Source organism: Danio rerio, chromosome 21 (genome assembly GCF_049306965.1).
Source record: "Danio rerio strain Tuebingen ecotype United States chromosome 21, GRCz12tu, whole genome shotgun sequence".
Taxonomy (NCBI): domain Eukaryota; kingdom Metazoa; phylum Chordata; class Actinopteri; order Cypriniformes; family Danionidae; genus Danio; species Danio rerio.
The window spans coordinates 18,735,689-18,750,459 of NC_133196.1; the positions used below are offsets into that span (position 1 = coordinate 18,735,689).

A 14,771-nucleotide genomic window follows, 5' to 3' on the forward strand; every position below is an offset into this window, starting at 1 on the left:
AGTCAACAGGTGCAGGATCTCCCAAGTGTCTTCAGTTCAGCGCACATTTACACATTAGCATGCGTCTTCATTTGAGGTCAAACGACAGATCTCAGAAGTTTTGCGCTTCCACTTGAAAAACGTACATAGGATTACTCATAGAGTCGATTTTTTGGTCTAAAATGATAATTGAACCACTCCACAGTCTAACGGTTTAGTCATTTTTAACGTTCCTCCTTTGCAGGTCAGACTGGGAAACTAGCTAATTGTTGGCTTGCAAACGTGGTTTCGTATTTCCCCCTCTATTTTTAGCGGCAGTATGAATAATAATTTTATACTTACACAATCATTAATCTTCATCTACAGTGCTCAATGTCCAAATTATACCAGCAGCAGTTCAAACTGACAGAAAGTGACCTAAACATGGCGCATATGTGGTGCAACTTTTCCCGCTCTGCGCGTCTCGTTTGCAATTCAGTGGCAGAGAGAAACACGACGAGAGCTGCTACAACTGAGAAAGTAAGATTAGTTTATCAAACGTGTGCATATGTAGGACTATTTCATGACTGCGTCTGAAAAAAAAATCTTATGTTTAATTTAGCAGTACTCTGAGGGGTCAGGGAAACTGATGCGGAATAATTGGACGCAGAGGGAATCCATACCAATTTGTGATTTCAGAATCTACTTGAGAAATTAGATGTCAGTGCAAATATGAAATTGCTCCTCAATGTTTTCAAAGATTGTATGAAAATTTAAGTATAAATCTTAAGTATTCACAGCAAAGGGATTTCGCTCTTCTCTCTTTGCCAACTTGAAATGCAACCCAGTGAAATTGTCAGGACGCAGGAGGAGGCGAGCCGTGGAGTTAAAGCAGTGCCATGCAGTCATGATTGGGCTATAAAGAGTCTTATTTTTATTTCATTATTTCTCCCTTTTCTCTTGAAAGTGCTGTAGATTCCTGGTATCAAGGGCTCGCCTTCATTTTTTCATGCATTTGAAAAGTATAATTAAAGAATAACTGTATCCAACTGTGAAAAGGCATGAAATACTTCCAGCGTTGTGGTATCTAGGTCTTGTGCGTAATTAGATACCCAGTAAAAGCAAAACTAATTACAATTAACACTATTAGTTATTACTTTTGTAGGACAGGAACATGTTTTTCCCTCTCATTCTTTCCAGGAACATCTATTTAGCGCTGTTTCAAGCACGTTTTTAGGGTATCCTAAAATTCTGGTTATATTTAATGTTTGTGTTTATTCCACATGGACACACAACGAAGCAGACATGCAAATCAAGATCATTTTGGTAAGCTTATTTCATACTGACACTCTTAAAAACGACTTCATTTGTCCTCATTAATAGCTTAAAAGTCCATGAATAAATAATCGTTAAAGATGATACTTTTTGCTTTATGTTTAGCTAAACAAAAATTGCACAGAAACAGAATGAAAATGAGCGTTTATTTCTGAGCCCACCCCTGCAATCTGATTTAGACAACTGACACACACCTTTACACACACTAGTTTCACAGGAGGAAAAAACCTTGCATAGTTAGACCTTTAGATGAGAGTAAATTCAATTAACTGAGGGTGGTTGGTGCTTTTCCTCACTTCTGAATCTGTTAGCCAAGTAGACTCCAAACTTAAAAAGGAGAGAAGAAAGGAAAAGAGAGCAAAAGGGGAAAGAGAGGGAGAGAGAGATAATAAGGGATGCGCGCGCCAATCCCAGTGGTTTAATTATTTTAATTATCATCCTCTTTCGGCTTTTCTAAAAAAGGGGCCATTAAAGGACGCCCATTTGGGTTAATCTGATTAAAAAAAGCAAGATGGAGAGAGAGATAAAAGGCTGCGGATGTCAGAACTAATCAGGGGAGTTAAAACTGCGATTTATGATCTGGGACGGGTGCGAGAAATCTTTTCAAAATACCCCTTTCCTGTTTCAAATGCAGCAGGAGTTCGACATACACTGACTGCAAGCATCGTTTAAAAATATGTTAAAAAGTAATAAAATAAATAATGATTCTAATTTCTTATTTCCTCCATCGACAATACATGTGGCAATTAAAGGCAAAATTATTCATATGCCCTTCATTACCAAAGGGGGGTTAAAAACAGCTTATTTTTCACCCAGCCTGTATAAGCGGGATACCTTGAGGCCTAGTTTTTTATGCATTTACCACATTTTTGGCGAGAAAATAGCCCCGTCATCATTTCAATACACATTTTTAGCATAACATTAATGTTGCAGATATTAGTACTCTCGAAAGCTACAATACTGTGAATGGTGAAAGATTTCCTTTGTTATTTTCTAAAATCAACAGTGTTAATTCAACTCTGAGAGAGAGAATTAATTTTAACACTTTACCGGTGTGTATATATATAATCCACACTGGCCAGAGTTAAATTAACATTTTCAAAAGTGTTAATTTAACACCGGCTCAAGTGTTGAATATTTTTTTCTTGTTTTATCAGTAACTATTCATATACTTTATGAATGCAAAACATACTATGCTAGTCATGCATTATAAAACATTTAAACCAACAAAACTATTGTTGGTTCAGAGCTAATGAGTTGCATAATAAACCAATACAAAACATAGTCACAGTTCATTTTTAATAGAAAACTAAATACGATGCCTGCTGATGTTAACATGTAAAGCGTTAGCCCTTGTAGTTGTATAGAAATATTTTGTTTTTAAAAAGTATTTAAAGCACTGCCTAAAACAGAGGACATTTACTGTATAAAAACGTAGACTGTAGAAGGTAGGCTAGAATCTGAAAAATGTGTATAATAATTAATGTTGATACTATAGTTATTTTAAAATTTTTTAGATTGTTGAAAAAATAATAATGGTGGGGTTACACATGCTGGTTAAGTTTGTTCTTTGCTGGTCTAAGCTGGTTCAAGCTTGTTCTTTGCTGCTTTGCTTTTTCAGCAGGTTGAGTTGAACTTTGATTTTGAAAACTCCAAACAATTTCAATTAAGGTTGCGAAAACTGAAAGGTACATCTTACTTTGTTTATTTTCTATTTTATCGCTGATGATAATAATGCCAGCCCAAGCTTATGACTTAATTACCCTGTGTATTATTAAAGGTAAAAGTGTTTTGTTGCCAGACTGACTCACGTCAACATGGCCATTAAACTATGGTTAGTGTAGCTGAACCATGGTGAATGGGGTATATGCCCAGCTAATGTTTTTCAGCCGATGATAAACTTCCTGTGAAAGCTTAATGTGACTTTTTTCAATTTCATAAAGTTTCTTTTATTGCATCGATGTTGTCATGGAATTACAATACATTCAGTTTAATAGACTTAACCATTTATTTAGTTGTTCAAGTGTAAAACACAATTTAAATGCAAGCGCCGTCAGGATCAGCAGGCGAGTGCAGAGGCTCCATTGAAAATTTTATAAAGTCATATTATAAAGACATTGAAGGAGAAAATGGAATTTAATGCAGTGCTTCTTGTCCGGTCTGAGACCTACTCCTTATCCTATATCTATCAGGCAGTGAATATCACAGATTTTTAAAGAAATCAGACCTTAAACATGGCAATTTTATAATGGAAAGACAGTTCACTGGAAGCGCTTAGGCTGGGGGGCTGAAATTCAGTGAAAAGTCAGTCCATATAACCCATTAGGGGTTGGTTTGGTTTAACTACAGCCATTTTGTTTTACCTTAAAAACACTTGATGGTGACTGTTTATATTGTTGCTCCAATAATGCAAAGAAGATGGGAAATCTCACATACACAGAATTAAGACTTTATTTCTTACTTTTACAGCCTCTCACAACTCTGCAGACTTGCCAATGGATGTTTATTTTAAAGCAAAACTGGCATACTTATATAAAAAAAAAACTAAATTTGTGTTTGTGTGTGTGTAAAATGTCAGTATTTCTATAGCAGTGTTCATTTAGTTAGTTTTTTTGTACATTTCCACAGATTATTTGTTTCTTTACAGCAGCTTAATAAGTTAATGTCAAGGTAAGATTTTAAAGTAATTTCAACTTAGATCATTATTAAATTGATCTGATGTGCGGCTCTGTAATAAGCATAATCCTTTACATATACGGTGACATTTCCGATGTATCAATATGCCACAACTTGATGTGACCTGCGGCCTCCCACCCGTCTTTATCAAACCATTTGATTCACTGTTAAAGCGGCATTGTTCAAACACCTGCTGTGATCAAAACATCACTCTCACTAACTACGCCATGACGGACACCTAATGTCTTCTCATCCAAAGTTACAGAGAACCTGACACACCACGCTCCAGCGCAGAAGTCCGGCTAAAACCTGCACAGGTGTTGAACCACAGCATGAAAAGGAGCAGAGAAAGATCCACTTTCTGAATAAATCAAGCAGAAGCAATATCCTGCATGTGTAGAGAGATGGACGGGAGCCCATGTAATATTAAAAGCGCCGTGTCTGGCAACGCAAGCGGTGCCACTCCTTTCATTGCTCCTGCTCCCTCCACTACCCGGCCACTGGCTCTTCTCTCAAGGTGACACTTCAAAGCACCAACGCAGACGTGGAAGGCCTGGCTGCCAGCATGGAGCCAGCCCAACCCTCCTCCACCCCCTTCCTCAAACAGGCGCATGCTACCCCCGCTGGGCCAGGTCAACGCCAAGAATCCACACCGCTTGCCACTCGGGAACCCTTGTCAAAATCTGCTTCGTATCCTTAATTAATAACACTCCTTTCCTATTGCAAACACAAGGGGGGTGAGAGAGTACCCGTCTGGAGTCCACTGGCACTGTTCGTTACTGGAGTCTGTGTTCCGACAAAGAAACGGAGGCGGTGTGTTATCTGTTACAGTAAAATAAGTTGGAATTAAGAGGATATGTTTTAGTGCATTTGTTGCTTTGTAATGTCTCACTTTTTTTTTCTCTGTTTTACTCAAGATGGCCCTTATTGATCGATACTCATTGACAGAGGCATGTGGAGAGTATTTAGGAAGGTTCTAGTGGGTGCTTTAACTGAAATTGTGGCTCTTTGAAAGCTAAAAAGTGCAGCCTACAAAGGTAGGATGTTTTAAGACGCATCTGTATCCAGTGTCCTGAAAACATAATCTGCTGTCTGATATATGCCAAAATGTTGCGTGTCTGGTTTGGTGGTGGGTGGACAGAATTAAATTGTACTTTACATATATTTTATTTGTTCAAATCGTATAATTCTCTTCAGTCATATGATGTTTAACTTGCATCATATGCACTCTTTAAGTCTGTGTGAAATCAAAATGTACATTTTTCTAGCACACATTACTATTTTTAGGTTAGCGATTCATATGTGCAAGTAAAAAACAATCTTGTTTTAGTAATCTTCAATCAGTGTCTGACCATTTGCTTCTATGGTCCTTCTCTGTTGACAACAGTTTGATGGCCTATAGTCAAAACATTCTTAAAGTGTTGATATATGACGTTGACAGTCATATATATATGTCTCACATTGCTAAAACACTATTAAGACACATAATTGTTCACTAAAAAGTTGGTTGTTTTTGTGTTGTTTAGTGCAAATTCGTTCTTGCGGAATACAAAGAAATTTTGGAACAACGTCAGGGCAATGAGATTATTGTATAAATTCCAGCGTGGAAATTGACTGTCTGTACAGGCAGGTACAAAGTGCTGTCGTTGAGTTTTCAGCACATCGGCTCATTATTCATGAGAAAAACTTGGTTCGAACCAATCAGCATTCTCTACTGTGAACGAGATGCAACTTTATTAATATGCATGGTTTAGCTTCGAAGACTCTTCTTACCTGTACAGTGTTCAGAGAGACGCCACGTTGTGTTGACATCTGTAATTCAAGCAAGTAGTAGAATAATTGTTCAGAGACATGAGTCGTCAGTGTTGCATTTATAAATGTGCCGCAACAAAGGTTATTTTTCCATTTACCCAAGATGAGAGCACTAATCGTGTGTGGACCCACATGTGTGGATTATAGTGGTCTGCTAACACGCGACAAAAGAGACCTTTTCGATTATGGAAATGGTGAAATCCGGATTTGCCAATTGTCTTATTTTAAAAAAAGACTTGTTTCTAGTTCGTGTTGAGTGTTCTCATGTTCAATCTCATGTTCATGGCCTTTTAAGCACACCCCTCTTACCATTAGTTTGCTTTAAGGGAATAATGCGCAAAAAAAACTCACTCAATGTTCTGTTTTAGTTGGAAGTACATCAACACACTGAAATAAAAGTCTTAGCCGCTTTTTGGTGCACACAGACTAAAAATAACACTATTTCATTGCCATTTATGATTCATTGAGGAACATAGTTTATCATGCAATAAACTCCAACTAAGTAACTGTATAATCGTGATATGAGAAGACTCCTAAATAATTAATTCCTCAACACTAAACTGCCCAGAAGTCAAGGTGTCAACAAAAGGGAAGTGATGATTTTGGATAAACACTTTACAGACTTTGTAAATCTATGTTAAATTAGATTGGCCTATTGAAAGTAGCCATGATATAAACATAATAGCATATGCTTTTTTGTACATATATTTGAACTCTCTATGGAGAATGTATTTAATCTGTGTATATGGATTTAAAGTATGGCTATTACATTTCAGTTACATTTATGTCTACTGGTGCTCTGCTTTAAATGATTGAGATATTTAAAACTCAAAGGACATTGACTATCAGTGTTTTGATTACTTTCTAAATATGGTTTAGAATTATTCTGTGTAAATTCATGCTGTAAAAGCCAAAAACTGAAATGGAACAAAAAGTAAAATGGTGTTCAAAGCTGGTCCAACATTAACATTTCTATTAAGGGTGAATGTTTGAATTGTTTTCCAGGGGTTTTGTAGAGGCCATTTTTATAATTAGCTTTTTAACTGACTGTATGGGCCGTTAATTTAAACAATTACTCAGGTCACTATAGACTGCTATAAATAACAATAAAAGGAGCTGACTTAAAACCAAAGCTGTTTAATAATAGATATAAATTATTTAAATTAATGAAGAGTAAATGATTGAGGAACTGCTTGTGTAGTAGCGCTGCAATATTATGTAACAGAAATAATCATTTATTGCGCTTAATATTTTTAAAGTGTTCATTAAAGGGGTAGTTTAAAATTCATTTTCTTTTTGGCTTAGTCCCTTAATCATCAGAGGTCGTCACAGCGAAATGAACAGACAACTTATTCAGCATATGTTTTATGCAGCGGATGCCCTTCCAGCCACAACCCAACACTGGGAATCACCCATACACACTCTTTCACACACATACACTACGGCCAATGTAGCTTATTCAATTCATCTGTACCGCATGTCTTTGGACTGTGGGGTAAAGTGGAGCATTCGGAGAAACCCACGCCAACACGGGGAGAACAAATTCTGCACAAAAATGCCAACTGACCCAGCCAAAGCTCGAACCAGCTTGCTGTGGGGCGATTGTGCTACCCATTTTACCACCGTGCACCTCGGTAGTTTACCCAAAAAAAGCTTGGTTCCCAAGCTTTATGAGTTTCTTTCTTCTGTCGAACACAAAAGAAGATAATTTGAAGGAAACTGGAAACCATTGACCTCCATAGAAGGAAAATTATCGGTTTTTAGCTTTTTTTCAAAATGTCTTCTTTTGTGTTTAGCATAAGATAGAAACTCATAAAGATTTGGAACCCTTTGAGAGTGAGAAAATAGTGTAAATTATTATGATTTCTTAAATGTTGACTTAAAGAATACATTTTTAAACCTGTGTAGAAATGGTGCATCATGATCTGAATGTAAATATAAAGTCATGTTGATCACTGAACCTGTGAAACTGTATACATCATTTCAGCACTTTTTTATGAAGAGATCATTGATTTTTTGACCAAACTGACTGAGAATGTCTGTATATATATATATATATATATATATATATATATATATATATATATATATATATATATATATTTTGTTATATTTATTCATTTTGGCGCGGTGGCGCCGTAGGTAGTGCTGTTACCTCTCAAGAACCTCAAGAAGGTTGCTTTTTGAGCCTCGGCTGAGTCAGTTTGCATGTTCTCCCTGTGTTCGCGTGGGTTTCCTCCGGGTGCTCTGGTTTCCCCCACAGTCCAAAGACATGCTGTACAGGTGAATTAGGTTGGCTAAATTTTCAGTAGTGTATGAGTGTGAATAAGTGTGTGTGGATGTTTCCCAGAGTTGTATTGCAGCTAGAAGGGTATCCGCTGTGTAAAACATATGCTGGATAAGTTGGTGGTTCATTCCGCTGAAGCGACCCCAGATTAATAAAGATAAGAAAATTAATGATTATATTCATTTTTCATTTATGGTGGGAAGTATCTCATACAGGTTTAAAAGGACATGAAATAAATAAATGAAGGCCAATTTTTCATTTTTAAGTAAAGTAATTCTTTAAATGGAATACATTGTAGTGTTTTCCGTCTTTTGAATTGGTACTTGAGCCCAACTGATGGAGCTTTGGTGGGTACTTAAGACAACAAACACTGGGAATCACTGTGCTTAAGGGTAAGAGCAGTTTACAAGGGATGAGATTGTGCTATGTTTGGATTCTTTAATCACAATCACCCACCCCACACACAACAGCATCAGCTGGGTCCAACCATAATCACCTCTCAAATCTGAAGGGAGAGTTTTACGAACACTGCCATGATCGATATTTGCCAATCCGCCCTTCGCTATCAGCCCAAATAAAAGGCACAGGCGTCAGACGGGGCTGCCGAAGCAGGTCGTGGGGAGGTCCTGTGTGCCTGTTTGATGTTTGTGCAGCGCTCATCAGTGTGTTGAGGCTGGTTCACCTCTGCTGTTGTGGAATCAGCAGGTCATCGCTGTCTCAACCCCGCGCGGTGCACCGCTGATTGCCTAGCAGTTGCTGCGAGATTGCTTTTCCACGGTTAGGGGATGCGCGTCCTGGCAGTAAGCTGGGCTCTGTTTTAATAGGGCCTCAACTCCAAACTCAAAGGTCGCTGTACTCCTTGCTGCTCGCACAGGATTGTTTATGGACTTTGTTCACTGCAGTTTTCTGCCCATTAGCAGTGCAATGTGTAGAATATCATCTTATTTGGTCTCACAGAAGACATGTTTCTCGGTTGGTTTTTCTCACAGTTGCATAATGAAGTTTTATACACTAAAAACTGCTGCGTTGGTTTACTTTTTAAATTACTATATCTGAGTGGGTTGCACGGTGGCGCAGAAGGTAGCACATTCGTTTAACTGCAAGAAGGTCGCTGTTTTGAGCCTCGGCTGGATCAGTTGGCGTTTCTGTGTGGAACTTTCATGTTCTCACCATGTTCGCGTGGGTTTCAGGATGCTCCAGTTTCCCCCACCAGTCCAAAAACGTGGTATAGGTGAATTGGGTAGGCTAAATTGTCCGTAATGTATGTGTGTGAATTAGTGTGTATTTATGTTTCCCAGTGATGGGTTGCAGCTGGAAGGGCATCCGTTGTGTAAAACATATGCTGATAAGTTGGTGGTTCCTTCCTCTTTGGCAACCCCTGAATAATAAAGGGACTAATTTGAAAAGGAAATGAGTGAATGAATGTATATCCAAGAGAGTGGTACCCACTGAGGTAAATAAATTAACTTTAACCCACAAATTACTAGGTGTGTCGATATGTTTATCAGATTTAGTTTACAAACAAACCAGTGTTTTTCAGTGTTTTAACTGTTCTAAATCACAGTCTAATGAATGGCAAAAATGGAATGCACATTGTGAATTGTACACTGAAACTGCGTTCAGACTGCTTCTTTAAAATAAGTTGAAACAGCACAATTCTCATGTTTTTTGGGACAACTTATTTGTTTTTCACAAATTTAAGTGGATTGAACATACAACAGTTAAGGTAACTTTTATGTTCAATCCACTTAAATTTGTAAAAACGATTGGTGGTGTTGGGACAACATGAAAGAATTGTGTGGAACCCAGCATTTTTTACAATGGAAATAGTTTTAAATTTTCACTTTTCTTAATTATACTTTCAAAAACACATTATAAAAATATACAAAACTGACAACATAAATATGTAACAATAAGCAAATACACAGAAGAGTATTTTAAGCAAAAAACAAACCAACAAAAACACTAGTGCAATCTTAGATATAGAAAATACAGGTCTACTATGTGCTGACCAGAACTAGTATCCAGTAGCTGTGAGTAGGGGGTGGGGATTCAATCAAAAGGAGCAGAGTCAAGTTGAACAGTTTGGAAATGTTTGCAAAGGGGTTCCCACTATTTGATGAAAATAGTGCTAGGCTGGTGAAGAGAGTAGCTATTTTTTTCTAATTTCATAAAATAAAGAACATTTCTTATCCAACTTAGTAAAGTAAATCACATTTTCTTAGCATGAATCCCAAAATTTAGTTGAAGAATTTCTGAAATGATGCCGTAAAAACAGCTTAATATTTAGGTTGTATATGTTTCTAAATCACACTTTTTGAGGTCAGAATAGTTATTTAGGTCAGTTATGTCAAGAGTCAATTTCTGGTTATGAGTTAAGTGGTTAGCATGGCTACCTCTCTGCAAGAAGGTTACTGGTTTGAGTCCCGACTGGACCAAGAGGCCCTTTGTGTATTTTGCATGTTCTCCCTGTTTGTGCATGGGTTTTATCCAGGTGCTCTGGTTTCCCCCACAGTCCAAAGACATGCAATATAAGTGAATTGGGTAAACAAAATTGGCTGTAGTGTGTGAATGGGAGAGTGTGCGTGTTTTCCAGCACTGGAGGTTGTGCTCTCAATGCTGGGTTGCTGCTGGAAGGGCGTATACTTTGTAAAACATATGCCAGATAAGTTGGCGGTCCATTCCACTTTGACGACAACTGATAAAGCATGGAATAATCAGAAGGAAAGTGAATGATTAGATTATATAGTATATTTTCTGATTGAATTATATATTTATTCATTTCAAACAGAAAAATATTTGGATGCTGTTCGCAAGCTTTATTTCTATTGTACTTGGATTAATGAGTATTCAGATCATTTTTAGCAGGTCTGCCGGCAAACAGAACCAGTTGTTTTTGGGGTTCTTTAAGGGAATATTTAACAGAGCTAAAGTGCATTGGAAACGTTAGTGCCCTACTTCCATCAGCTGCCAATGAGGCCAGTCCTCTTCAGTCCCTGATGAGCTTTTGCTTTTGTTAAACTGAATGCCAGTGTTTGCCAGTGCAGACTGAGATAGGAGGTCATAGTCTCACATGTCTGTATTTAAAGGTACAGCGACTACTGTTGAAAAAAACCCAAATTAAAGACAAATTAAACTTTTAGTCTCAGGCATCTTTTTATTTGGTGTGTGCCTTTTCCATCATATATCTTAATCCTTTGTTGTAGTACCTACTTTTATATGAAAAGGTCTGATTATAAAGTCACTTGGGCCTTTCACATCAGAAATAGTTAGCACTGGGTTATTTCTATTTCCCGAATATACTGAATTATTTATTTGTATTGTTTTTTTGTTTTTTTGCTTAAAATTTATCTAGGGTAATCTTCTGTACATTACTAATCCATGAGTTAATGTTGTTACAGTATATGCAGCGGTTTGGAGTAACAAACTACAAATCCTCAAATGACTGTAATTGAGTAGTTTTTCTTAAGAATTGTAATTTGCGTTTTAAACTTGTGTACTTTTACTTTCACTGGAGTACATTTTTAGTGCTGTATCGGTACTTTTACTCCACTATTTTCCTTCAACCTGTTGCCACAACTTTATTATTTTTCTTGGCTATGGTGATTGGCCAGAAGAGAAGTAGAAGTCTTAGAAGCTAAATGATCAGCTCTCTGACTGCCATCCAATCAAATCCCACATAGAAAATTGCATTATTCAAAACAACCTTAAGACACAAAATTGTTGCACGCAATGACCGAGAGACTGTTTAGACTTCATGTCACTGATAAGAAGTTAGCAGATGTGTAGTGTATAATGACTGAAGTTACCAAATGACCTTAAACAATAACTAAATGCACTACAGAATGTCATGCTTTGAGTAATATTTACACCAGATACTTTGACTCTACTTGCACTACATTTTTCGGTAAGTAATGGCATTTTTACTTGAGTACGATTTTTCAGTTCTGTTTCCACCACTGCTTATAAGTAGTTTAAACCTGTTTGGTTAGTTACTAAAATGAGAAAATGTGAATTTTTTGTGAAGTGTTTGTTAAAAGCTCTGTTATGTGTATGTTTTCTAATATAAATTGATTATCTTTGAGACTACTGAGCTGTTATTTTAAACAATAGTCTTACAATCCCACCTTTTTGGTGTCAGCAATAATGGAATCATCTTGTACAAATCACAGTTTTTGGTCAACGCAACGAGAATCCTTTATGACTTAAAGTGATCTCACTGCATTTAAGACTTTACTGCATACGCCTATCCAGGAAAGACTAAACCTGCAGTCACAACTTTATTTTCTTTTGAATGATTACTGCAGCTTGGTTGATTTTTGCCATTTTCAGCCTAGCAGACAAAGAGATCCCATCTTTGTGGAGACTGTTAGGATGTGAGGTGGGTTGATTGATTCATGGCCTGCAGTTGATCAGAGGGAAGCCATAGATTTATTAGTAGGGTTGACGACAAAGGGAGGAAGAGAGTCTGCATATGTTAATCCGCTGGCTGAACGATGATCAAAGCTGAAACATGCTGGGCTCCACTGAACGCCCGAGGGCAAACCATGGTATCCAGCAGTCGACTGGAAAGTGCAGAAAAGGAGTAAACAGATTAGAAAAATCAATACGCCATGTTTGGGGCTTGGCTAGATATATGGCTCAGGGGGTGCTGCCCTTTAAATGCATACTGTAAAAATGTATGAGGAAAGTCGAGTTCAACCTCGGTCAATCAGTCTAAGGCTGTCAGTCATGGTATTTCTTTTATGATGTGCGCTGGCATGGAGTTAGTTGGCATGGGATGATAACCGTTTTCAAGGTATACCGTGGTTTAGAAAAGTCAAGGTTTTAAAACCGCAAACATTTTCTGTTACGGTTTATGTAAGATTTTTAAAATAGTTTTTTTGTTTGTTTTTTAGGACAACAGTATCCCCAGCAGAAAAGCTATCCAAAGACGTCACTTAAATTGTAAATAAATCAGTGTTTTTTAATATGAATGAGGACAGCAGAAGTCAATGATTCATTTGAATTATTTAGCCTGACATGTTTATTGCTCTAAAACATTTTAAATGTTTCTTAAAATAAAATATATTGGCTGTGAACGAAATCGCCTACTACTCAGTGGGTACTGCAATTGAATTTATTACTCGACTGATAAAAAGGTCGATCTATACAGTATGAATGTGAGTAGAATGAATAAAGCTCGGATGTACTACATCTGCCATTTTATCAAGGTCATGTGACACACGCGCTTCATTCTCATTGGATAGCAGAGCGTCCATCGGTTGCACACTTCAGAATCTTGCCTGAAGAAGTAGATCATACGGGTACATCTTGCATACTCTTTTTCGATTGCAATGAAACTGGACATACTACTCAGCTCACAAACTGTTTTAGCTTAATATATAGTTTGGAATTATGCAATTTCGGACACAGCCATTGTGTTCAAAGTGGAAAAAAGTTTCTGTGTTTTTAACTCAGACATTTAAAAAGAATATATTTCAGAGCAGAAATCACAATACCTTGAAACCGTGATATATATATTTTTTTTACCAGTGATATCATACTGTCAGAATCGTATACAGGCCCAGGCCTGTTAGTTGACAGCAGGGTACACACTATTATGGGGTCATAACTGGATAGATTGTTCAAAATTACAGATTTTTATTTGCTGGAATTGAAATTCAAGGTTATTCCACAAACATGTAGACACTTCTAAATACATGGTTCTTTATTGAGCAATTTTATTTGCTTCAAATGGCATTTTTCAGTATTTAGAAGAAATGTGATCTGTAATTTGCAGAACAAAACAAAAGTTTTAATCAAACTGGGAATTTCCAAGTGGTCTCTTTAATCTTTCTATAGCTGTATATAAAACATGTTTTTGTTATTTATATGACAACGGCATTATAGGAGCCTGAAAATCAAAACTACCCACCCATCTGTTACAGAAATTAGACACACATTTGCTGTCAATCATTCCTGTGTATTTGATGTCTAGTCTGTTTTTGGGCTATTCTTAAACATCTATCATATTTTCACAGAAAGCCCAATTTTAGCTTTGTTTTAGCCAAGTCATCAAGCTAAGTAGCATTTTTTAGTCATTCTCACTGATCTCTGAAAAACAGGAATTAGCCGATAAAAATGTTATCCCTCGATTGAATTGGCATTCTCAGTGGTTATCAGCTGATAGATATGGGCCAGGAGGGGCCTTCTGCACCTCAAGTAGGCTCAGAAGGCTGTTATTATCCATCCACATCGCTATAGATCACATACAGCTGCGGCCGGAAGTTAACAAGAATTATTTATATAATTTTTTTAATTTTTCATTAATTGTATTTTATAAACCTCTACCCCCAACCCTAAACTCAACAGTCACAGAAATGTAAAATTAGATCTAAATCTGGAGTCTTCTCTATTAGCATAGCTAATTAACCATGTGGATGGATGATAACAGCCTTTTAAATCTACTAATAGGTGCAGAAGATCCCTACTGGCCCAAATCTATCAGCTGATATCCACTGATCCATTCAAGGGAGTGATAACATTCAAAGCGGGTGGTCATTTGTACATAATATCATTCAAATACTAAGCATGTGGCTACTTCAACATTTCAAACTTTAGCGCAGTAGCAAGTTGCACTTTAATGGATCCAGATGTATTTGGTTCCCCTGAAGTTGCTGATGGAATCAGGTTGGACATCTGCAGCTGTGCTTCAGGAGCT

General features: G+C 37.1%; 1 long non-coding RNA gene across 2 annotated transcripts in view; it reads left to right on the forward strand.

Annotated features, from left to right (window-relative positions):
- Nucleotides 1-4,228: 4,228 nt before the first annotated feature.
- LOC137490590 (uncharacterized) overlaps nt 4,229-14,771 on the forward strand; it is a 131,487-nt gene continuing 120,944 nt past the window's right edge. The window contains exons 1-2 of one of the 2 annotated variants that reach the window (XR_012396702.1): nt 4,229-4,782; nt 4,887-5,006. This is a non-coding gene — a long non-coding RNA (uncharacterized lncRNA). The other variant, XR_012396701.1, reaches the window with a different exon arrangement.